This window comes from Notolepis coatsorum, assembly GCF_963971535.1.
Source record: "Notolepis coatsorum genome assembly, chromosome: 15".
NCBI lineage: Eukaryota > Metazoa > Chordata > Actinopteri > Aulopiformes > Paralepididae > Notolepis > Notolepis coatsorum.
This window is the reverse complement of record NC_140179.1, coordinates 33,712,214-33,739,947: the sequence shown is the minus strand read 5'-3', so window position 1 is coordinate 33,739,947 and position 27,734 is coordinate 33,712,214. Positions and strand designations below refer to the sequence as shown.

Genomic DNA, 27,734 nt, shown 5'->3' with positions numbered 1-27,734 from the left:
CACAATTTCAGGAGGGTCATACAGAACCAAGCATTTCACTATAATGTACATGTACCTTATATGTGACAAATACAAACGAAAACTGGAAACTTGAGTGTAACTATTCTATAATATTTTGAAATGATTTTTAAGCGCAATGTTTGGAGTGGCTTCAACCTTACTACAAAATATGTTGTTTTTGGTGCCTCATCCTCAGACTCCAATGACATATTATGTTTGTAGCTACTGTATTACTATAATTGGCTAAATTTTACAACCATACATGTAAAAAATATAAAAAAACTTTTCAGAGTTTTTAGAAAATATATAGCCTATCACCAAACAAAACCCTATATTTATACGTTTTTTCCCTCAACGTTATTTACAATGGCTTGTAACCTCTTCACACCGGTGAATCTGTTGTGTAATTTATATTGTGAATGAATTGCAATGTGTATTGGTGTAATATATATATATAAAGAAACGTTATAATCATTTGGTGCACTGCTGAACCTGCCACAATGAAAACGTTTGTGAACATGTGTGACTGTGTGAACCCATGCTAGGTACGGACTACAACACCCACAATGCAACACCGCGACTAAGTCGCGCCGACTCAGTGAGTTGTGTAGTTGCCCCCCTTCTCTCCTCCTTTCTAATGTAAGATGGTGGTTTCTGGTAACTAGCTACTAGATAGCCAGCACCCCACATAAGCTGAAAGAAACGACAAGGTGTTTTCTTGCACCAAACGATATCGAAGCCGCACGCAAACGGGTGTCTCAGACGTTTTTTTAAGTTGTTGTTTAGACAGATAGCGACACATTTCCCCGCCCATTCGGTGCGCTTTATCCCGGAGAGGAATTCCCAGCGAGAAAATAGGCAGGTAAGTAGTATCCCACAAAACTATCGCTATAATAAATTAGAGGGGTATCCTAGAAATAATCGTTTCCCCAAGGAAGACCAAAGTGCAATAGTCCATTTTAGTAGCTACATTTATCAAACTGGTATCCGGCTTCACCAAGGTCAATGTTTTAGGAGAGGAAAAAGTCAAGGCGGGTTCGCTCCAGTTTGTGTTTCTGGAAACACTCGAGTGCGAGGCTTCGCCGGGGAGGAGCAGGCCGCGAGTAGAACTACTGTCAAGACACCCTTTTTGTCAGGTTCATAACTCAACATTAGAACCACGTATTTGTGTATAAAAGCAGCCGCTTGTGTCGTATTATAGAAGTCGTTGTCACTGCGGTATAGTATGAGTGTTATCTCTCGGAAAGACAAGACTAGCAGAGGCTATTCTGACGCCAGCTAGCGACATTATTATTAACAGAGTCCGGGCTAGCTAGCACTCCCAGCTAGCGGTAGTAGTTAGCTAGTTAGTTAGCCCCGCCACTGGTTTGATTGATTGAACATTTTATTAACAGATTGCAGAATGGGTACAATACAGTACAGCTCAATACACACAATTGTTAAGGGGATGCAGACAAGAGAAAGACTTTCATCTTGTTTACATCATGGTCCCCCATTTTCAATTCATCATAACATAATATGACATACTGTACATGACATACAGATATACAGTACTGTTTTCAATTCATCATAACATACATGACATACAGATACAGTACTAGTGTTACATCTAGGAGGGGAGGGGGCGCACCTGACACTGCCTGCCGCCCCAGTACTTTATATAAATGCATAACAAATACGTTTATGCTTGTCACGTCACCATACCAAAAGTGTTCCTGTAACGTAACAGGTTTATTTTTTTTGCCGATGTCAACTGATTTTGTGGGACGTTTACTTTTCAGTATTGTGGCGTAGCTTCGTCAGAACATGAATGTGATAATTTGATATTGTGTACAATAATGTTATGCACACCGTATCCCTGTTTCAAAGGCAGTTTATGGACCTAGTCCCACCCTACTTGTCAGTCCATCCAATGACCGTAGCCTAAGAAGCCCATGTCCGACCTACACTATATAAACATGATGCTCAGTGCAAAATGTGTGCAGCCACCTCCCATATCCTCTTTCATAAGGAAACTAGATATTCTGTCTGTGTCACTCACACAGGAGCTCAGACTGGGTTTGAATGATGTGCCGAATGACAAAGAACCCTGACAGTTCCGAACAGGCAACCAAAGCAAAGTCAGTGGTACCCAGAACATGTAGACCCAGAACACTGAGACAATTATGTGCAGTCAGTCACTGCAGTGTTTATTACAAGTTGAAGTTTATAGTTGGTGCCGGCAGGCTGGGTTGCGTCTATTCTTTTACCAACGGATTTCCAGTTCTGCGATCTGATTGGCCACTGACATTTCTGGTCATGTGACAGGTGTGCCCAATCGCGTGACGCACGATCACTGGTTAAGCTTAGGCGACTCTTTCGAAGTTGGTTAACACTTTGAGCGCCACGCCTGGTTTTCCGTTTTACCGGCTGAATGCCACCATCGGCGCCAATGTTAACGTTAATATCGCCTAATCTATGTTTTAAATTATGGCTATGTGTCTAATCTGCCCATCGCATTATCAAAGACTATTTTCCAGTCAGTGCTGTCAAGGCAGATTGTTTTTTTATCGCGTCGTTTCCGTTTCAGAGCAGTTAGAAAAGCCCCCGTTTTGATATAAAAACAGCTCATTCTGGAGCATTCTATGAAAATCGTCTTTTAGTGGAATATTCCACAACGTTGATATTCGTCGGCCTTTTTATGAATCGTTTTCAAATAAACGCTAGATGATCAATATTATACGTGCACGCAAGCACATTACGGCCGCGCACGGATAATCGCTCCGTTGATTTCCTCACGGACTTTTACAGTGAAACCGAAAGAAGACATTTCACAAAACAGCTTATAACTTCATCAATCTTACTCTGATTATCCTAACACTGATAACATAGAGTCCTTACCTGACATCAGATGGTATCCAACTGGTATATTCCAATTCCTGATCACCATTCGAAAAAATCGATACGTGTATGGATCCAACGCGATACTGTAGATCTCCATGATCAGCGGGGATCTGAGGTTCCAGAATGAACTGTGGTAACCCCGGCTGGATCAGTGAACTGGAAAATGTGGAGTACCGGATTTTTTTCCCTTCATTTTCATTGAGTCCATTCCAAAATCACTTATGTCATCTGGGAGACGACAGGGGGCGCTTTTTTCCACAGTGATCGCCGGCGCCGCTCGGCTATACTCGGGTAGGCTCGGGTGATGCAATAATTTTTCAGATCGCTAAAAAAAAAAAAAATCCGAGAAATCTCGTGAGTGGCTAGCAACCACCTATAAAAAAACCAGAGAAATCTCGTGAGTGGCACTCAAAGTGTTAAGGTTAGAGTATGGAATCAGGGCTGGTGTTCTATCGCCCTGCTCTAAGACAAACTCTAACCTTAACCAACTTCGAAAGAGTGCCTAAGCTTAACCGGAGAAAGATACGGCGTCACACGATTGGCGCGACCAGAAACGTCAGTGGCCAATCAGAGCGCAGAACGCGAACGCGAACGCGGAACTGGAAATCCGTTGGTAAAAGTATTCGGGCGGCTGGGTTAGGTACGGTGCATGCAGTCACCTGTGGAAAACGACCTATACTGGCAACAAAGTCACTGTTATTATTGTGTCAGTTTAGTAAATCGATTTGTGCTGGTGTGGCCTGCAGTGGGCTGCCACAAAGGAATACGAGGAACGCTGGTGTTAAAGGCGCCATGGTGTTTGAAGCAAAGGTTAACGCGCCTTTCATGTGAACTGTGGGTGACTTTTGTCTCGTCAAAGAGATGCACACAGCCGGTATTGTCACATAATCAGCAATACCTCATTAATAGGTGGGAAAGTGCCAAAGGTTGTCGGCGAGAGTGTTGCTTCCCGGGGAAGAATAATCCACCGTCATCATCAGTATTGTTTTGTGCCAGAGTAGTATATCCCCCCCCCCCCCCCTTGGCAAGGGTCTCTGATACCCGACACTGTTCCCTTGGGTCACATGCACCCAGGTACAACAAGCTACCTGTCTGGAAGCCTGCCGTGTGTAAAGCGTTGTGTGACGTGGCTTCACATTGTGCCTCACGCAGCTTGAAGGAAATAAATCAAAATTTTTTGCTTCGGATGCCACTCTAGCGTGGAACCACAATTATAGCAGCCACGTTTCATAATGTAAACATTTAGCGGACACAACCGAGTTGATTTGGGATAAGGGACAATGCTATCTTTTCTTCCAAAAATTATTTTATATTATTATAGCCTTTTCCATATGGTGGTGAGAAAATCCTGACTCTGTCTTAGGTCACAGGCTATAGGCTACGCCTTAACAGAAATACCTCCTTGTGAGAGAACCCTGTTTTTAGAAGGCACAGTTATCCAGATTTAACTTATTGTTTTGAGTTTGGCAAAATTCCCAGCATTAAATCTCCCACTGAAGGACCTGCGACAGACTCGGTTCATCTCGTATATCTCTGTTATACTTAACGACTGACCAGTCAACTTTTTTTTTTTATTTGATTATGGAGACGTGACGTCAGACTCTTCTCCTTCTGCCGTTCCACGAAAACATAACTTTTCATGTGAGGGAGACGAGATGCACCCTTTCGTCTCGTGGGTTTTATTAAAAAAAAAAAAATCTCCTTTTCAAGCGTGTGTCGTAGTGGAGTCGACTATTGTCTCTCTCGCTCCTGTATGTCTGTAACTGAACTTGACTTTGCTCAACTGTGTGTTTTGACTCGCATCACCGTATTGATGTTGTTGCCTAAGTTGCTTTCTTTGTTTCTTTCTTGTGATGTCGTCAGAGCCTCCCAGACGTCATTCTTATCTCTGTTAATTTCCAGTATTTTTCTCTTCCTAGTTCCTTCACGCAGGGCTGTACGTTAACTTTTTTTGCACATAGCACTGGTGCTACAGAGGTTGATAGTTTTGTAGCACAGGCCAAAATCTTGTAGCACAAGTATAAAACGTGTTATATTTGTAACAGTCACAAATGTGCCTATTGTATTTGTTATTTAGTTGCAGTGCCATGTTTGGCTGTCATTTTCATGCTGACAAGTTGACGTCACACAGCCAGACACGTTACGTGTAAGAAATTATGGGATTTGGTGTTGGGTGTATGGACTCTACTAGGGGTGGGAATCACCAGTTTCATCACGATGGATATCGATTCTTTGGACAACGATACAATATTTGCCGATATCTGCCACGATACGATACAATGCAGGTGCCTGCAATCGATATGAGATGATATAAGCCCATTTAACACAATCAGTAACATTTAGATCAACTCAAAAGGTAACAAATATAATTTGGAAAAAAATTGTTTAGCTCTTCCAGACATTTAAATGAAAAACTATTTATTGTTTTTAATACAAATAGACCTCCTGTTCACTAACGTGCCACGTTTTGATATATTGAGCTTTAAACTTTTAAGTAAATTTTTTTTGGAACACGCAACCTAAAACCCCTTCATCTCCCAAACCATTCCTGCAATTGTTTTATGTTGCATGATGATCATGCATACATTTATTATGTATTGTATTTTTTATGTTTAAATATCAACATCATCTGTCCACCCTCAGTACATTTACTATCAATATAATATACTCGTCTGACTTCATCATATCTTTTCAAACGCACACACAGGGAGAATGCCCCTCCTTCCCAGTCCCCACTCTGCTGTTCTCTGTCGCTCTGAACAGGGTTTTAGCTTGTTGTTAGCTTATGCTAACGGGACGTTAATTTTCGGTCTTAAACACGACGTGGTCATAAAGGAATGGCGAGGATTGCAAAGCATGTTATATGCATTTGACCCGTTGCAGAATAAAACGGCAGGGATTTGTTTTGGGTCGCGAAATAAGCACACTAGCCTTGCTATGTTGCAATGTCCGCGTTCCAGACGCTACTGAGACGAGTACTGTTGTGTCAGAGCCGTGTGCTGTGGAGCGGATATGAGTCACGACACCACGGATTTTCAAAATAAGAGTATCGAAATGAACTGAGCGTTGCTAGCTGCCGGAGCCATAGTTATTATAGCTGGAGCTGCGCTTAGGCGGAAATGAGACCAGCGACAGGATTTTCAAAATAAGAGTATCGATATGAACCGACTGCCTATCGCACCAGTGCTACTGAAGTAAATCCATTCATCGCACAGTACAGCCCTGCCTTCAGCCTAATAATAGATTCAAATGTATTGTCATCATACAGCACGAGTACAGTACAACGAAAAGAAGTCTGGCATCCAACCAGAGTGCAAATGTAACAGTAAAGTGCAATAGTAATATTTTTTGTATCTTATGTTGTGGGACTTGTACAGCACTTTGGTAAACTTTGTTGTTTTTAAATGTGCTCTATAAATAAAGTGGATTGGATTAATTAATTAAGTAGCCCCTTTCGTGACTGTGACGCAGCCAACAAGGTTTCACTCGGCTGCGCTGCCTGGGTGCAGTGGGGCTGCTCTCACAGCCAAGGACATGACATTACATAATTATGTTGCAACCTTCGTCTATCAAGCAAACAATTATATTATATTTAATTTTTAATTATATCAGACAATGCACCTACAAAAGCAAATGATTACAATTAAATTAGCCAACTTGGTAACACATTAGTCATAGCAGCATAGGCATAGCCTTATTAATGTTTTGTGTGGCGTCGCCGTCGTGTACAACGATACTTCAGGGCTGTACGCTAAGCTTTTTCACTAGGGGCACACTTGCCCCTAAATGAGAAATTTAGGGGCAAAAAATATTTTTTAGGGGCAAATTTTTTAATAACAATTTTACCATTATTAAAAAAAATATGTTCCTCCTGCCTCATTACTGTGGTCCTTTTATTTAACATTTAAGTGCGTTTGTTTTCAGGTTTGTATCTTTTATAATGAACCAACTGAGAGTGTGTAAATCACTAATAGAACAAAAACAACAAACTGTGTGTGTGCGCGCGCTTGTGTAGTGCTCCTTGAATGAGATCATCACAACACACACACACCATTAATCAGGAGGAGAAGAAACTGCATACATTTGTTTCACAATGAAAAGTGCTTTAGAAATCAAATGAATTATTATTATTGTAAATAACCTCATGAAAGGTTTATTATTTGTATGGGTAATTACCTGCTTCATATTTGTGATGTTACTGGTTTCAGTGTGTGCCTAAAGTGATCAATGTGTTGGGCCGTTTATAGAGATCTATGCCAATTAATGTTTATGTATATCCGGGACTTTTTTTTTATAAGAATTGAGAGGTATTTGTATATATGACCTTTATTTTGAAAACTGTTGCAACGCAACCTTATTTACATTTGCGCTTTTGACAGTGAAATGTTCAGTCCAACTTAGCTCGAAGGAAAGACTAATAAAAAAGGTTTAATTGACCCGTATGAGGCTCTTACGGTAGGACTGATTGTTTATAGAAGTGGAATGTAATACTATGCAAAACGAGAAATAAACAGTGATTTTACCAGCAGTCATTTAATTTCATATACGGGGAACCGACAATTATTAGTATTATATTATTTGCATATCGTCTCATTATTAGATAGATAGGTTGATATTGATACTTTATTGATCCGCGGTGTCAATTTAAGTAGACAGTATTTCACGTCCTAATAGTGGGGTACTCACGTAATGCATGGCTGATCCTGAACGTTAGAAGTTTCCTTGTCCCCGTCAATCAATCATCACATCATCACGTCAATCATCATCATCTTATCATCTCTCCACATCGGACGTGGTTGTCATAAAATTGACTGAAATCCATTATCCACTCCGTTGTTCTTGCGGAGCAAGAGCCATATTATTATTTAAAGGAAGCGGCCACATTCAGTTTCGTTTCGCTAGGAATTATGGGATTTGGTGTTGGATGTATAGACTACGCAGATAGGGACATGGTCTTTAATCGCACGATAGACTACAAGTTCCAAGTATATAGCGTGACCCAGATTCACTCCGCGCAAATCTTTTTTTTCACTCAGGCTATCGGTGATCGCAGTAAGTTCATTCATTGCCGACAGATTCTTTCATAGCACCACGACATTGTGTCGCACTGACAGCTCGCGTGAGTGGCGTCATCACACGCCTTGGATAATTTAGGAGTGAAATGCGAATGCAAGGCTTGAAAGCACTACTCGCAAGCCCGCCCCCAGATAATATTTACCAATCGCAACGGCCAATTAAAGGGGCAATTCGCGATCATATCATCGCAGTGTACAGGCCTGTACTTACGTTTTTTTTTCTCCACTTTTTCTCCCATTTTCTATATTTTCTCCCATCCCAATTTCGTATCATCCAATTCAACCCTCCCCTGTCACGAACGCTGTTTCTTGCCTCCCACAAGCCGGCTGCAATGTGGACTAAGTCATACATAGCACAAGTCCCCTCCGGTACTTGAGGTAACAGCAGTCGCATCTTTTCACCTGCGCAGCTCGATCTCTCAGTGGCGAGGAGTAACGCGTGGGAGGCTCACGCTGCCCCCGACACTTCCTGATTCTAGTGCGCAGGCGCACCAACCGACCTGTAGGAGTCGCTGTCCACAACGCCCGATCCCCACCCATCAGTTTCCCACCCCCTAATACGGCCAATGTGTATTAGTATGAACGACCAGCTAAACTGAAAGCAATGTGGAGCGCTGGGCTCGAACAGGCGAGCCCAGCGTCTCCGCATTCGTGGCGAGCGCCTTGCCCACTACGCCACGTAGCCGCCCACGATACTTAGGTTTTTTAGGTGATTTGACAAAGTTGTTGTAGAGTTGTGATATGCCATTTTCTTCTGGCATATCTGGCACTCGGCTTTTTTGGCCATATCACGATACACGATATATATCGCCATATTTTGACATTTCCTCTAAAGCACTTAAAAATGCTTGATTTAACCCTTTGATGCATACAGTCACGCCAATATGATGATTATAATAAGTCCCTGCAACATATGTTTGCATTATTAAACCATGAAGATGCTTTAAAAAAATAATTTAATGAAAATGTACTAAGAGTAGTCTACTGACGCACTAATAATTTTTTTTATTTACATCTAAGACAATTTATATAAAAACTCTTGGGTGCCTAAGACTTTTGCTCAGTACTGTGTTTTCTATCCACTTTAGCCAAACACACACACACTCATATATATATATTAGAGGTGGGCATAGATTATTATTTTTTAATCTAGATTAATCTATCTGCAATCCAGGAGTTAATCTAGATTAAAATGGCTCATTTGAAGTCTGCCGAAGGCATTCAAAATATGTGTGTTCTACCTAGGGATGGGTATCGTTTAGGGGTGGGAATCACCAGTTTCATCACGATACGATACGATTAGGGCTGCAACGATTAGTCGACATAATCGGCGATGTCGATTATAAAAAATCGTCGACGAGAAATTGTTGCGTCGATTAGTCATTAATTTTTTTTTTTTTTTTTTTTTTGTGCACTACCTATCTTTGTGAGAGTGGCTTCTCAGGGTTCCAGACAACATCATAACATGCTGATCCCATAGCAAATTTTGGACATTGAAAACATTGTTCCCCTGCAGGAGATGATGATCAGACTAGACACACAATACATTACACACGCACTCCTCTCACTCACACACAGCGATCAGAGTAAGACACACACATACACACTCCTCTCACTCACACACAGCGATCAGAGTAAGACACACACACATACACACTCCTCTCACTCACACACAGCGATCAGAGTAAGACACACACACATTCACACTCCTCTCTCTCACACACGGCGATCAGAGTAAGACACACACACATTCACACTCCTCTCTCTCACACACAGCGATCAGAGTAAGACACACACACATTCACACTCCTCTCACTCACACACAGCGATCAGAGTAAGACACACACACATACACAAATTACACAGTACACACCTCTCACTCACACAGCGATCAGAGTAAGACACACACACAAATTACACAGTACACACACTCCTCTCACTCACACAGCGATCAGAGTAAGACACACACACATACACACACACACGGACTCCTCTCACACACAGCAAACAAAAGTTATTTAAAGTACACTTCCACTTTAATTTGTATTATTTAATTTATTTATCTTGTTATGAGTGATTGCTGTATTGTTCTTCAAATACATTTTCATTTAAAGTGGCTTAAAGATCCAAATTCAAATGTTTCATGAGTCATTATTTTAATTTGCTATGGGATCATCATGTTATGATGTTGTTGTTTGGTCCTGACAAGAGTCTCAAAGTCTGGGGTGATGGTAGACAAGCAACTCTGAGGTCATGCTCAATGTCCAATCTGTTCCTCTGCTCTGTCTTCAGCTGGACCAGAGCTGAGAAGCCACTTTCACAAAGATAGGTAATTAAAAAAAAAAAAAAAAAAATCCTTTTTTTTTTTTTTTTTTTTTTTTTTTTTACATTGGTTTTCGATTAGTCGACTAATCGAAAAAATAATCGGCAGATTAGTCGACTACCAAATTAGTCATTAGTTGCAGCCCTAGATACGATATCGATTCTTTGGACAACGATATTATCCGATATCACAGTCTGCCACGATACGATACGATTCGATTCAGGTGCCTGCGATCGATATGAGACGATATTATATGCCCATTTAACACAATCAGTAACATTTAAATCAACAAAAAAAAGGCAATGGAAATATCATTTGACATTTTAATTTTTGAGCTCTTCCAGACATTTAAATTAAAAACAATTATTGTTTTTAATACAAATAGACCTCCTGTTCACTGTTTTTGGTTATTTTTTCTTTTTTTTCTCTATTAATATCCTATTCACTGTCACAGAGCTGTATTTTGGCTGGAAAAGCCGGCCAGATCCTGTTAGTGGGGCTATCCCGAGAATGCACCCTCCTTCCCAGTCCCCACTTCTCTCTACATATGGCTCTGGGTTAGCTTGTTAGCTTACGCTAACGTAACGTTATCTTCGATCTTTAACGCGACGTGGGCATAATGGAGTGGCGAGGATTGCAAAGCAGGTTAGATGCATTGGACCCGTTGCGGAATAAAACAGCAGGGACATGTTTTGGGTCACATTCAATACCATAGTCCCCTCCAAACTCATAGCCAAGCTCAGGGACCTGGGCTTGAACTATGACCTCTGCCAGTGGGTCTTGGACTTCCTGACGGGCAGACCCCAGGTGGTAAGAGCAGGCAACTGCACCTCCTCATCCATCACGCTCAACATAGGGGCCCCCCAGGGCTGTGTTCTGAGCCCCCTCCTCTACTCCCTGTACACACATGACTGCGTAGCACAGCGGAACAACAACACAATCATCAAATTGGCTGATGACACAGTAGTGGTGGGCCTGATCTCTGCCAACGACGAGAGGGCCTACCTGGAAGAGGTAGAGAATCTGTCACAGTGGTGTCAGGAGAACTGCCTCTCCCTGAATGTCAGCAAAACAAAAGAGATGATTGTGGACTTCAGGAGGTCGGGGGTCAAGGACTACAGCCCCCTCAGCATCGACGGGGCACCGGTTGAGAGAGTGAACAGTTTCAAGTACCTCGGAGCCCACATATCCGAGGATTTGACATGGACCACACACATTGACAGTGTTGTGAAGAAGGCACGACAACGCCTCTACTAGAGCCATATGAAATCCGCGTTCACGGAATCGCGGACGGAATCGCGGAATTAACCAATAAAAATGGAATCAACTGCAAAACGTGGAATATTGCAGAATTTGGCCTAATCTGGACTGAAATTTCGTTTTTGGGTGGAACGTTTGGTGCACACACGACCGGGGAGGCGGGGACTCTACAGCGTGTTACACACAACACAGCCGCGGTGCTCAAGCGTCTGGCTGCTTCAGTGTTAACGCTAAACTATTCCACAATAAGCCCTCAATTCAGAGCAGAACAGTATCCTAATGACTTTTATGCCTCCGGTGATAAGGTGTTTTGCTAATTCTGTCAACGTTCCGTGGACTGGACCCGCAAAAACACTTGCGACACTATTGTGATTAAATAGCTATAACGTTAGGACGTTTAGCTTCTAGCTAAATCTAGTGCACCCATCCATTTGCAAACGATTGTCATTATACACTGCCCTTTATAAACTAAATACACTTAAATAGCTATGTAACGTTATAGGACTATCTATGGAAATGATAGCTTCTAGAAGTTCTAGCTAAATCTGGTGCACCCATATATACCATGCATACCCTATATGAATTGAAAATGGGGGACCCTGATGGAAACAAGACAAACGTCTTTCTCAGGTCTGCATCCCCTTAACAATTGTATGTATTGAGCCGTACTGTATTGTACCCATTCTGCAATCTGTTAAATAAAGTTTTCATTCATTCATTCACCCATCCATTTGTTTAATGCAAACGATTGTCATTATACACTGCCCTTTATAATCTAAATAAACTTAAATAGCTATGAAACGTTACAGTACATAGGACTATAGATGGAAATGATAGCTTCTTGCTAAATCTAGTGCACCCATCCATTTGTTTAATGCAAACGATTGCCATTATACACTGTCCTTTATAAACGAAATAAACTAAACTAAAGGTGCCTAAATTATGCATTACTATATTTCATCACAATATAATAGATATAGCTAGGTTACTGACATTGTCATTGTGATAATGTCAGTAGTAGCTAGCTGTATCTATTGTTTACACTTGAAATATGTATTTTTATTTTGTCACAATATTAATTGAAAAATATTGTGTAAAATTGAACTGTATTTCTGAGTTGCAGCACTTAAAAACATTAAATGGACTGTTATATCTTATTCAATTGTGGACATTTATTCATTCCCACTTATTAGACACTATTTCTGATGGTAAAATGAGCATAAAAGGCAAAATACAGAATTCTGAAATATTAAAACGGAAAAAATGGAATTTGGGAAAAAATAAAATGGAATTTGGAAAATAATAAAACGGATTTCATATGGCTCTAGCCTCTACTTCCTCAGGCGCCTAAGGAAGTTCCAAGTCAGTCAGAAGATCCTTAGGAACTTCTACTCATGTACAATAGAGAGCATCCTGACTGGCAACATCACCTCCTGGTTTGGGAATAGCACTGCACAAGACCGTAGCAGACTACAAAAGACTACAAAGAGTGACACGTTCAGCCGAACGCACAATTGGAGGGGGGCTTCCCACCCTCCAGAACATTTACAACAAGCGGTGCAGGGGGAAGGCTAAGAGAATTATTAAGGACTCGAGCCACCCGAACAACTGCCTCTTTGAACTGCTGCGGTCAGACAAGCGATACCGGAGTCTTAAGGCGAGCACAGAAAGACTCAGAAGAAGCTTCTATCCCCAGGCCATCAGGCTGCTAAACGAACAATAAACACTATGCAACAACCATCAAATGCACACAGCACACACACCCACACGCACACACTCACTTAAACAAACAACACACTGCAGCACCCACTCTCCACACTTTAGATCACACAAACACACTTTATATTTATTGATAAAGGATTTGCACTACAACTCGTACACCTACTGTAAATTGTACCTAAATTGCACCTCATCCCATTTCTGCCTTGCACTATATAGTATTGTATATTAGTACACTGCATAGTAGGGCTGCACGATTTTGGGAAATAATCTAATTGCGATTATTCTGACAGATATTGCGATTTGCGATGCGATTATAACATATTTAAAAAAAAATTACAAGAAGAATGTTGCTGCTTTCTGTAGTCTGTATTACCCTGTATTATACACTTTTACTATCATGTAGACTATTCTGCTTTGTGTTTACATGTGATGTATTGTATACATGCACATTTATTATGTTCTTGTGTGATGTATCGCACATTTTATTGCTGTGTGATGTATTGCAAATGTTATTGCTGTCATCTTGGCCAGGTCTACCTTGCAAATGAGATCTTGTATCTCAATGGGACTTCCTGGTTAATTTTTTTTATTTTTATTTTTTTTGCAGGCTTGGCGATTTGATAATTGCATCATTCCAAATCGCGATTTCGATTAAAAAACTATTAATCGTGCAGCCCTACTGCATAGTATTGTATATTATATGGTAACTCAGTTACGTCTATTCTGCATCGAACATTGTACATATGTCTATACTGAACACTGACCTCATTTTTTTACTTCTAATTTACATGCTATACTATGTTATTTTATTTCATACTTATCTTGTCTTGCACAGTCTCTGGAGCGTAACAGTAAGAAGCATTTTGTATAAAAGTATTCTGTACTTCTGTATGACAACTATTAAAGAAACTTGAAACAGAATAGGCACACTAGTCTTGCTCTAGTGACGCTCTAGACGCTACTGCTGTGTGCTGTTGATGTTAAACGGAGTTTCACAACACTGGGCGCGGGGCGATGCCGTCGCTGGATTTTCAAAATAAGAGTATCGCAATATGAATCGATCTTTTTACGTTGCATCGATCCTATTTGATTATTGATAATATATCGATCTGGGTCGATGTATCGTCCCACCCCTAGTATCGTTAGGATTTTATCGATACTACTACTCTTATCGATACTGCTTAACGGTTCGGTACTTTATCGACATTGCTTTATTATTTATAACTTTATAAATAAATATTATAAATAAATATTTCTTCAGCAACAGCAGCAACAATGTTTTAACCCTTTCATTGCCACACTTATGTACATCCTTATACCATCCTCTGCCAGCTCTATTTGTCTATGGAGAAGTTCCCCTTCTTTGCAGGGCTATAACTTTTTAAATTGTATTGCTAAATTGACATTACTATGGCCCATTCAACGTCAATTATCTATCGTTCAGGATGTAGGAACGTTATACTTTTTCATTCACATATTCATACTAAAATACGGTCTAAAGTATAAATATGTTTTTATCGTTTTCTGCAGCATTCTGCAGAACGTGATTTATAGCCCTAAATGCATTATATTGATGATCAAATACAGTTTGATAGCGATCAGCGCCAGATACAAATTTTCAAATGGACGTGCTTCTAGAAGTTACTACTTATCATCTGATGTTGACCGGATGGGGGGGGGGGGGGGGTCGTTTATAATTCCATGGCCAACGTTAGATGATTCATGTAGTGTGGGTGATATGATCATTAGAGCAGTTTGTATCGAACACGGTAAAAATAAACGCTGAAACTTACCCCAGTCTCCTCGGGCAGTTGGGCGATGAGCGTGGAGCAAAAAGATTCCTATTATGGGATGTTGAAATATGCGATCCATCTCCAGGTTGTATAATAGTATATACGTCCAAATCATGTTGTTTATCCAGTTATTGGTAACGGATCGCTATCCATTGTGTCGAGCTCGAGTCCCGGGAGCTATAGCGAGTGGTCGGACCGAATTTGGATGAGCACCAGTTTCCGTTTCCGGTTTCCGGTTTGGGCGATCCGCCGATCGGCCACCAGATGGCGCTCTTGAACCGTTGGAGAGTTGAGAGGGGATCAACAGTAGATCTCAAGTCTCCGCGGGAGAAATATGATTGCCATCACAGATTTTTTAAATATTGATCTCAATGACGTGTTACAGCGTCATTGGCAGATTAAGCATGGCGGGGAATGACGAGTTACGGCGTCCTTGGCGATTAAAGGGTTAAATGTGTCTGAATTATAGACTTTTTATAATAAACAACAAATGTAAGATAAAAAAAACTATATACACTGAATGATTAGTTGTTACCTAAAGCCCTTGGACTCCACTGTAGAGAAGGGGTGCAGGCCTTTGACAACAAACTGGGTCACAGCCCTGTGACACTCGTTCACCCTATCCTCTGTTATCATTCCTAGCTGCTAGGGTGAAGGGACTTGGCTTGGCTGGGACTGGTGGTGGAGGGAGAGGGAGGAGGCGTGGGCTGGGACATGGTTGCAGCCTCAGCCTGACGAATGACTATCTATAAAAACAAAGTTGTCATCTTTCAAATATATTTGTAGCTAAACAATTAGCTAAGCAATTATATTTTATTTATTAGCCTATTCGTAATAATTCGTTATTAGCCTAGCTAACTCCGTATTATCTTGGCTTACCTGCAGTGGACGTGGATGGAGATGGAACACTGCAAGCAAAGCAGTCGAAAACGGTGCATTTCTGCAGACTAATGTTATGTTTTGACAACGGATGTTTTGACAAATTGCTTATATTGCCACCCATACTTGCAAATGTTTTATTGCACTTGTGGCAACGTGCTAGGGCTGGGCGATATGACGATATTATATAAATATCGGGTACAGTTCATTAACGATACACTTTTTCAACGTATCGTGGATATCGTGATGTTTTGCCCAAGAGGATTGTGTCGCGTCAATCTGTCCAGTGTCCACACGTTACTCGTTCATATCTCAGCCCGTGCTGAGATATGCCCATTCCGCGGTCTGTTAATAAAGTTTTCAATCAGACAGATGTATGGAAAGGCTTTTATTATAACATTCGTTGTAGTAAAATCATTATGCCTCATTTAGTCATCCTGTAGACTGAGCACTGGTCTCCTACTCGACGGCCGCGGGGAGCTAACGTTAGTAGCTTTGTTGACGTTGTTCAGCACACAGGACATTCAGGAAGTCAGGAAGCTTGCCGATTGGTGCTAAGAACAGCAGGGCGGGTGCAAGCGCTGTGACGTAATTGGCAGACTCGACTGTCAATCAAGATTATTATGATTCCGTCAGAATGAATGAGTGAAGACTTTGTTAAAGGGTTGCAGAATGGGTACAATACAGTACAGGAGGATGAAGACCAGAAAAAGACTTTCGACTTTTTTACATAAGGGTCCTCCATTTTCAATTCATCAAAACATTTAGAGACATACATATATACAGTAGTTTCATAAAAATGCTAAAATGCTATTGATTGATTGATTGATTTAAAACTTTATTAACATATTGCAGAATGGGTACAGTACAGCTCAATACATACAATTAGGCCTGCCGCGATAAGCAATAAATCGATTAATTGCCGCGATAATTAAAATGAATGCAATGATTTTGACGGGCGCGATTAATTGCTATTTGCGCGTTTGTTTTAATGAGGCGGACCCAGTGCCCCTTGTCAGTCACTGTCCGTGTTGGGAGGCGGGCCGCTGGCTTTACTACAGAGCATAGCACAGGAGCTCCGTGGGGCTAACGTTACCCCTCATTGTGTCTATTCTACTAGCATTAACGTTACTCATACAAACAGAGTAAACACAGTTTTCAATCAATCAATAACAACATTAACGAGACCCTCGTTGTGTCTATTCTGCTAACGCTAACGTTACCTCTCATTGTGTCTATTCTACAAGCGTTAACGTTAGCTAGGCTGTCTATGCTAACGTTGGCTAACAAGCTGTAACGTTACCAGTCGCGTCTATTTGCTAACGTTAGCATTAGGTAATAACCGGTTTAAAATGGATGGTGATTACCTCACGTTGTGTCTATTCTACTAGCATTAACGTTACTCATACAAACAATCAATAGCGAGTTATATTGATCACGCTATGTACGATAGCCATGCTAAAACGCTAGCACAACATTAGCACCTAACCTAACAACAAGCCTTAACAAGTCAGCGATCTTTTTGCGAGACTAAACTCTCCGCTCGGTGGCAAATTGTGTTGATGTCGGTTTTGTTTAATCAATAAATGAGGCAGAATACACAGTGACTGTATCCTTTGTTTATTGCACTTGTGCCTGCTGCAAACATAATGATTATGAAATCCTAGAGACGCGTCTCTATTCTGACCAATCAGTGGTCTGCAGTGTTTCACGTGACTTTTCTGGTACCCAAAGTACCTGATAATCGCAACAATACTTCCGGTCCGGTCGGTGGGCTTCAAAATAAAAGTCTAAAACACCGGAAAAGACGGAGCGGTGGGCTTCAAAATAAAAGTTTTGGGAAATAAATTTCTCCAAAAAAAATAATTCTCTAACCGGTCGCAATAATATCGCTTATCGCGATATTTTCGGGGGCAATTAATCGCCCAGCAAAATGTGTTATCGTGGCAGGCCTACATACAATTGTTAAGGGGATGCAGACCAGAGAAAGACTTTAGTCTTGTTTACATCAGGGTCCCCCATTTTCAATTAATCATATTTCATATCTAAATCATATAATATCTCATTGCTAAATATATGCAATATATAATCTAATAATCTAAATCTAATATATAATATAAAAATGCTAAATGCATGGGTATTTTATTTTGTCTTTAATGTTAGCTTGCAAAATCAAATACTGTCTTAGCCTCATAATGAATTGTTTGGGGTAAAAAAGAAAAACATCGTGATGTGTATCGTGTATCGCCGAAAGGTCAGAAAATATCGTGATATCATATTTAGGCCATATCGCCCAGCCCTACAACGTGCGTTGTCGGCATCGACTTTCGTAAAGTGTACCCAGACTTTCGTTTAGTTCTCTCTCCGCCATGATGAGCGCAGAGCTCGGTCTGTGTCCTCCGCGCTTCAGCAGCACGGAGCCACGGAGAGGCACCGCCCTTAGGAAGTACCCGTATGTGTGAGTGAGGCTCGCTGAGTCGCTGCGGCTCGCTTCTCGTGCAGACAGAGAGAGGAGAGGAGACCCAAGTTTGAAAATAGATTAACGGCGTCAATTGTATTATCGTGCGATAATAGTCCCGTGTTAACGCAGCCCGTTAATGCCGTTAACGGCCTAGCTCTAATATATATATATGTATATATATATATTAGTGATGCACCGATGTGAAAATTGTGGCAGATACCGATAACCGATATTAATATTGCTGTTCTGGCCGATACCGATATTTACCGATGTCGATATCTCTGTATAGAAAACACTTTTTTATGATAATCAAATAAAGAGCTATTTTCCAAAACGCATAATTTTTTTACTTTTGTAACTTATTTTCAGAAATGACTGATATTTTGAAACTATTTAAGGCCAAAACATGTAAAAAGAAAAAAAAAAGATAATAAACTTTATCGGACCGATACCGATGTGTAAAAAAACGGCCATATCGGCCGATATTATATCGGCGGCCGATATATCGTGCATCACTAATATATATATATATATACACACTACTACTGTGAGAAAATAATAATCACACACAAAGGGATAATGGCTTATAGCAGACTTAATGATTTTAGAATATTTCAGATAATGAAATTAAATGTTTATCATCAACTAGGGGTGCACCGATGTATCGGTCGGGTATCGGTATCGGCCGATAAGTGCCTTGTTGACTGCAATCTGCCTATCGGCCGATAAGCTTGAATGTGCCGATGGCAGTAGCCGATAAATATCCATCAATTTGTGTAGCGTCAAGACAAAAAAAAGTTCACTCGCGACCTACCCGGCCCACACACACACACAAGCTACTGCATCAAAGTTACTACTTATGATTAACAAGGCATTAGTTTTGTGGCATTAACTAGGGGTGCACCGATATATCGGTCGGGTATCGGTATCGGCCGATAAGTGCCTTGTTGACTGCTATCGGCCTATCGGCCGATAAGCTCAAATGTGCCGATAGCAGTCGCCGATAAATACCCATCAATTTGTGTAGCGTCAAAAGGCAAAAAAAAAAAGTTCACTCGCGCGATCTACCTGCACAACGCCCGCCGTCCCCCACACACACACACACAATCTACTGCATCAAAGTAACTACTTATGATTAACAAGGCATTCGTTTTGTGGCATTAGCGTTATATAGTTAGTGTTACACGGACAATAACATCAGCATATTATTATTACCCATAGCAGCAAGGCATTACTCCGAGTCCGTTCATTAGCTCGGTTCCATTCCGTTGCTCATTCCGTACCCAACTACACATTCTGCAATCTGTTAATAAAGTTTTCAACCAGACAAATGTATAGAAAGGCTTTGTTTTATTATAACATTTGTTGCAGTAAAATCATTATGTCTCATTTGGTCATGCGTGGAGCGCCGGTCGGCGGGCCGGGCAGCTAACGTAGCTACGTTATTAGCTATTAGATGCAAGACTAACGTTACTGGTGAAAATGTGATTTGCGTTGGAATACTCCTTTGTCAACTTGCTGTACTTTGCTTGCAGGTCTGCAGTCATTATTGCTGCATTATGAATAGCCGCAACTTTAGCCAAGGTAACGTTATGGCTAAACCTTTAACAATAGTTAACGCTAGCTTTCGGTTAGCTGTTCAATGCTATTAATAACACAACTCTCCGTCAACACCCTCTCTCGGGAAGATGGCATATTTACCCGAAGATAGCAGTAAACAAGGCATTACTCCGTTAGTACGTTCATAGCTCGGTTCCATTCCGTTGCTCATTCCGTACCCAACTACACATTCTGCAATCTGTTAATAAAGTTTTCAACCAGACAAATGTATAGAAAGGCTTTGTTTTATTATAACATTTGTTGCAGTAAAATCATTATGTCTCATTTGGTCATGCGTGGAGCGCCGGTCGGCGGGCCGGGCAGCTAACGTAGCTAAGTGTGTTCTGCTCTCGCAAACAGAATGCCCGGAAGTAGAAAAATTTATAAACGCTTGCCGATTGGTGGTAAGGACAGCAGGAGGTGGGTGCTAGCGGTCACCGGTGTGGCGTAATTGGCCGAATCGACTGTCAATCAAAATGGTTCCATTGCATTGGTTGAAAGCTCTGGTTGAGAGAATAGTATCCTGCTGCAGGCCGCAAGAATGGTTCCATTGCATTGGTTGAAAGCTCTGGTTGAGAAAATAGTATCCCTCTGCAGGCCGCAAGACGATACTGGGAGAGAGATAGTGATACCATAAACATATTTCTTGATGTTTCCTTTTTTTAAGTAAGTAAAGAGGCCTACAAATACAAACATACACATACAAATATACAGTAGTTTCATTAAAAAAAAATAAAAAATAAACAATTTTTTTTTTACAAATACTTATATACAAATATACAAATATCGGTATCGGTATCGGTATCGGCCGATAGTGTTAGTTGAACAATCGGTATCGGTATCGGCGGCCAATTTTCATATCGGTGCATCCCTAGCATTAACATTATATAGTTAGTGTTACACGTTCATAACATCAGCATATTATTTACCCGAACGTAGCAAGCGTTCATACTAGCTCAGTTCCTTCCGTTGCTCACAGAGCCCTGAGTTTTACCCATTCTGCAATCTGTTAATAACGTTTTCAATCAGACGCATGTATAGAAAGGCTTTGTTTTATTATAACATGGCAGTAGCTGATAAATATCCATCAATTTGTGTAGCGTCAAGACAAAAAAAAGTTCACTCGCGAGTCGCGACCTACCTGCACAACGCCGCCCCCGGCCCACACACACAAGCTACTGCATCAAAGTTACTACTTATGATTAACAAGGCATTCGTTTTGTGGCATTAACATTATATAGTTAGTGTTACACGTTCATAACATCAGCATATTATTTACCCGAACGTAGCAAGCGTTCATACTAGCTCAGTTCCTTCCGTTGCTCACAGAGCCCTGAGTTTTACCCATTCTGCAATCTGTTAATAACGTTTTCAATCAGACACATGTATAGAAAGGCTTTGTTTTATTATAACATTAGTTGCAGTAAAATCATTATGCCTCATTTAAGTCATCCTGCGGAGCTAAAAGCTAAACGTCGGCCGCGCCGTGTTGTTGTTCTAGAAAACCTCTGTCGTCAAAATCAATGGCGGACAAAAGCAGGAGTAAAAAAAGCAACACGCTTGCCGATTGGTGGTAACAGCAGAGGCGGGTGCAAGCGGTGTGTGACGTAATTGGCAGAATCGACTGTCAATCAAAATGTCATTGGTTGAGACAATAGTATCTCGCTGCAGCCCAGCAGGTAGACCATGCTGGGAGAACTAGTATCTAGCTGCAGCCCTGCAGAACATACTGGGAGAGAGATAGTGCTATTTCTTGATGTTTCCTTTTTTTAAGTAAGTAAAGAGGCCTATGTTCATATCGGTGAGCACAATTTGTAAGACAAATATACAGTAGTTTAAAAAGAAAAAAAAGAAAATATTACAAAAAAGAAATATTATATATATTACAATTACCGCAGAATGGGACAACTCGGCACGCTCTGAGCAAAGAAAGGAACTGAGATATGAATTGAGTATTGCTTGCCTTGCTATGGTCCGGTAAATACGCTGATGTTATTGAACGTGTAACTATATAACGTTAATGCCACAAAACGAATGCCTTTATTATAAAGTAGTAACTTTATAATAATAATAAGAAAGGTCGGGGGGGGGGGGGGGGGGGTAACCACCCCTGCCCGCGACACCGAGTGAACGGCGCACGACCAGAGGGGAAACTTCGAATCCGTGTTTCACTTTCAATAACGAATGCGTGCTTGCCGAATCCCAAACAATATTCATGCTGCAAAGTCATCCTCTAAAGATAGACATTTAGACTAGAGGCAGGCTATATATGCTATAAAGAGTAGACTACTAAAAAAAAATGCATTAAAACTTTTTTTTAAATTTTTTTGTGTGGTAATAACCGCGGCGGTAGGAAATATTTCGCAAATTTGTGCGGTAAGGAAAACATCAATACCGCGGCAGCTCTACTGTCTGTGTGTACTCTAGTAGCCTCCAGCTCCAAAAAGGATTCTCCTGTGCTGCAGCTGGACCCTATTGGTAACGTTACTGTGCTTTGGTCATATCACATTCAGCAAGCCCTCAGCTCGAATACGCATTGAATCAATGTTATAAGACATTGATATCAGGAGCTATCTGTAGCTACTGCTAGCCGGCTAGATGACGTTAAGACAACTTTTTAGTTCAATGGGACATTTCGTTTTGAACAGTGAACTAGCGTCAGCTAACGCAAGCTAACGGAGGTATCAACATGGACTACTAAACTTGCTGGAGCATTTGTTGATATCAGGAGCTATCAGTAGCTAAATACCGTTAGACAATGCCTACTAAAAGTGAATAGTTGACTGGGTAATTTTGTTTAAACAGTAACGATAGCTAGGTAGCTAACGTTAGCTCAGGTCGAATGCACTATAGACTCAAGCAGAGGAGCCGCCTCTCAGTCCTCTGTGTTTACAAACTGTACACGGGTGCGGGCGGGACAAGGGAGCAGCGGCAGTTTGCAGGTCCTGTGTGTGAGACAGACAGCGAGTGAGATCTCCGCTTGATCAGTTTCTGCGATCGGCGAATATGACTCATTATCGGAATTCGCCGATCGCATATTTATACTGATTATCGGCCGATAACGATCGGTGGCCGATCGATCGGGGGATCCCTAGTTAGCTGAGAAGCTAACCGGCTAACGTTAGCCAGTTGCTCAATTCAATTCAATTGAAGGTCTGAGCTGGTCTATGTCTAATGAAATGACAATTGCTCATCATTGAAGGTCCGCATTGGTCTGCGTCTATAATGAAATGAGAGGAAAACGCTGCGCTAAAGCAAGTCGTCCGTCTTGATGGTTTGTTTTTAGCCGCGGCGGCTAACTGACGGCTAATACTCGATGCTCACGTTATAGCAATTTACTACATCTCACGTAGAACAAGCCACGATACATCGAGTATACTCGATATATCGCCCAGCCCTACAACATAGTGATATTTATTTGTATTTATAGTTTTTTTATACATTATTTCTTGTTTTTTCAGTTCAATTATATTTCAAGGTCATTATGTTTAAAAACAAACACCAGTGTTGAAGTAAAAAAAACAAACATGCATGTTGTGTCTCAAATCAATGAGTAATCACTTTTAGTAATTCATTAATTCAATAATTACCAAAATAATCGTGGCTTTCGATTTTTGCCATAATCGAGCAGCCATAGTTGTTGGTGACCCGTCTATCTTGAACATAGGCTCCTGCCTCTCCGAGGTCAAAGTTCAACAGGTCTTTATAGCTCCTTGTACTGTATTTTCATCAAGAGATTTTACTCCCTTTTTCTTTTTAACGCTGCAAAGCGGCATGTGGTTGAGTGTCTGGCTTTAATACGATAACAGTATTTATTTAGATGGACTACTTATATTTGGAAACTAAATGGTTGTTGGGAGGCTTCCTTTTCGGCGCATTGCGGGGGTCCACTGACTAGATATGAGCACCAGCAGCCAACACTGTCTCAAGGTAGTAGTCATACTGGCCAGCAGCGTAAGACCCTTGAGCACATCACTATAATTCAGAGATTCCGGCTCAGTGTTAACACTTAGTATGCCACGCCGCAGGGCTGTACAGTGCGATGATATCGTCGCGAATTGCCCCTTTAATTGGCCGTTGCGATTGGTAAATATTATCTGGGGGCGGGCTTGCGAGTAGTGCTTTCAAGCCTTGGATTCGCATTTCACTCCTAAATTATCCAAGGCGTGTGATGACGCGATGACGTCACTCACGCGAGCTGAGCAGTGAGCACTCAGCAGGTATGATCAGCGAGCTGCGGCGTCTGCTCCTCCTCCAGCCCGTGGCTGTTGTAAACACTGGGACCTCGGTGAGCCTGCCAGCCGGCTAGCTACTGATAGCTATCAACAAATGCTCCAGTAAGTCTAGTAGTGCATGATAGCTTGCGTTAGCTTACTGTTCAAAACGAAACGTCCCATTAAACTAAATAGTTCAGATAGCTCCGTCCTGATATCAATGTCTTATAACACTGAGTCGATGCGTATTCGAGCTGAGGGCACGCTGAATATAGTCAATAGGGACCAGCTGCAGCGCCGGAGAATCCTGGCCGTAGCTGGAGGCTACAGTATAGGGCCCAGCTGCAGCTCCGGAGAATCCTGGCCGTAGCTGGAGGCTACTCGGTACACACAGACAGTGGAGCTGGTTGCATATAGCGAGCATTTAGACTTGTTGCGTGGTGGCGATGTCTCGCAGATAATACAACTACAAGTATGATTATATAATATATATATTTTATTAAAAAAAAAATTATATAAAATAATTTTTTTTCTTTTTTTTTTAAATCAAAAACAATCGATATAAATAATGGTAAAATTGTTATTAAACAATTTGCCCCTAAAAAAAAATGTTTTGCCCCTAAATTTCTCATTTAGGGGCAAGTGTGCCCCTAGTGAAAAAGCTTAGCGTACAGCCCTGCGCCGGGTTTGCCTTTTTACCCCCTTGATGCCACCATCCACTCACAATGTTAACGTTAATATCGCCTAATCTATGTTTTAAATTATGTGTCTAATCTGCCCGTCGCTTATCAAAGACTCATTTTCCAGTCAACATTGGCAAGGCAGATTGTATTTTTATCGCTTCATTTCCGTTTGATAGCATTTTGAAAATCACCCGTTTTCCGGGGAAAAACGACCCATGCCTATAATAATCGCCTTTTACTGGAATATTCCAGAACGTTGTCATTTGTCGACCTATTTATGAATCGTTTTCAAATAATCATGCTAGATGATCGATAGTATATGTGTGCGCACGCACGTTCGTGCCGCGCGCTGATAATAGCTGCTCTCATTTCCTTATCACTTTTACAGTCAAAACGGCTATATCACATATCACATAAACACTTATATCTCTGTGAAAACGAGTCTGATTATCCTAACACTGATAACATAGATTCCTTACCTGAGGTCAGATGGTATCCAAATGGTTTATTCCAATTTCCGATCGCCATTCGAAAAAATCGATAAATGTATTGATCCATCGTGTGTACAGTATAACCCATATTCGCCGTGGCTCAGAGGCTCCAGAATGAACTCTGGTAGACCCCGGCTGCATCAGTGAGAAGTAAAATGTGGAGTCAGAAATCCGTTCTCCCATTCACTTTCATTGAGTCCATTCCAAAAGGGTGATTTACCATCTGGGAGACGATAGGGGGCGCTTTTTTCACATCTGATCGCCGGCGGTCCCTGGATCTCCAACGGTAGGCTCGCGTGATGCAATATGTTTTCAGATCGCTAATAAAAAAAAACACCCGAAAATAGCTGTGACGTGGCATTCAACGGTCGGGTCGTAAACCTGAATAAAGCCGTGAGTGGCGCTCAAAGTGTTAAAGCCAGAGCGAAAATATAGATTCCACACTGGACCAGAGATCAAGCCTTTCGTGCTAGGTTACTCCTGAAATCGTGCTCCTAAGAAACATTTGATTAGATTCAAATGTATTGTCATTACACGGCAAGTACAGTACAACAAATATGTTTGGTATCCAACCAGAGTGCAAATGTAGGAGTAAAGTGCAATAGTAATATACAATATACAGGTGATTAAACTGGGTATAAAATATATACTTCGCATGAGACGCTAAACCGAGGTCCTGACTGAATCTCGATCCTTAAAGAACCCAGGACTCCTATCGCAAAGAGTAGGGGGTTCCCAGACGTTCCTGGCCAAATTCCCAATCAGGTCTCTTGACATCTAGGCCACCTAATCATCCCTTCCCCTTAATTGGCTGATATCAATCCCTGTCTCCTGAGCCGTTCAGCCATTGTGTATGTAGTAGTGTGATGTGTGCCTGGTGCCAGTGTATGGCAGCCATTGAGCCTGCGTAGTAGTGGTGGGGAAAAAATATCTATACGTAGTAGTATCGCGATACTTTGCGTGGTGTAGGGCTGGGCGATATGACCAAAAACGTTATCGCGATAAAATTATAAAATTATTTTCATATAATTCGATATAGATAATTATCGTCGATATAATGTCTGTCAAGTTTAATTAACTTCTAATATGCTGCTGCGAATGTCTCAAGTCGAGTTGATGTCGTCATCAGTCCGCGCACGTTAACAGTTAGCCGACAAGCGGAGTATCTCATGACAATAAATATGACACTAAAATACTCTCTTCCGCCACAATATATTGAAACGACGTCCACTCCCACACTACTATAAACGTGGCCTCAGAATTCAAAACACACACATACTCGGCACGTAAATATATAAAACAGTGCCGTGCAAGCTAGGTATCCTAGCCAGCCTGTTGCTTCTAAGCGGTGAATTCCACGACAATGTGCTAAATATGACACTAAAATACTCTCTTCCGCCACAATATATTGAAACGACGTCCACTGTATACCCCACACTACTTAAACGTGGCCTCAGAATTCAAAACACACACATACTCGGCACGTAAATATATAAAACAACGCCGTGCAAGCTAATTAGCCTAGCAAGCCTTGTTGTTGAGTGAGTCCTAGTACCTCTGGGTCTCCTTCCGGATCTCGTTCGCTCTCGGCCATCTCCTTCACTGATTGGTTGTTAGCTGTTGTGCGTATGCACGTCACGTCATCACGTAACGTTGGTTGTTGTTAGTGAGTGTGGTGAGCCGAGGCTGAACGGAGCCAAGCTTGGAAATCGATATATCGAAACTTTGCGACCACGTTTCATGTTTATTTTGAGGAAATAATTTATCGCGATAGTTATCGTTATCGTTTTATCGCCCAGCCCTAGCGTGGCGATACTGTTATCGATACAGGGGCGCCAAGTATCGATATTTATTTATAAAAAAAATATATATATATTTTTTGTATAAGGAAGTTGCATTGTTCATAAAATACCTGTAATAGTATAATAGTCCACACACATGCACACATGTGCATTCAGTTAAGTTGGAATATGACTGTAATACAAACAGTTCAGTTTGTCAGGTACATGCAACACAGATTACAGTGTTTACATCTGCTTGAGAAAATACCATGTTCTGCAATAAAAATTATTTAAGTGAGATGAACAGACTGAACTTTATTTTATTAAATAAAACATGTTGACAGTTTTACTTTGCAGTTGAAAAAAGGTAATAAATCGCAATATTAATATCGCAATACTCAGCATATCGCAATATATGTATTATCGCAATACTATCGTATCGTGACTCAAGTATCGTGATAGTATCGTATCGTGAGGCCTCTGGTGATTCCCACCCCTACTGCGTAGCCCAAGGTTGGGTGATATGATTTGCTGTTGTTGCACAGACATGAAGCACTTTTTCATAAGCTC

The 27,734-nt window shown here is 41.2% G+C and overlaps 1 protein-coding gene across 2 annotated transcripts in view; it reads left to right on the top strand.

Annotated features, from left to right (window-relative positions):
- Window positions 1–667: 667 nt before the first annotated feature.
- Window positions 668–27,734, top strand: part of cnot4b (CCR4-NOT transcription complex, subunit 4b) — a 139,072-nt gene continuing 112,005 nt past the window's right edge. For both annotated transcript variants that reach the window (XM_084330029.1, XM_084330030.1), the window contains exon 1: window positions 668–862. The gene's annotated coding sequence lies outside the window, so the exon portion shown is untranslated. The remainder of the gene's footprint in view (window positions 863–27,734) is intronic.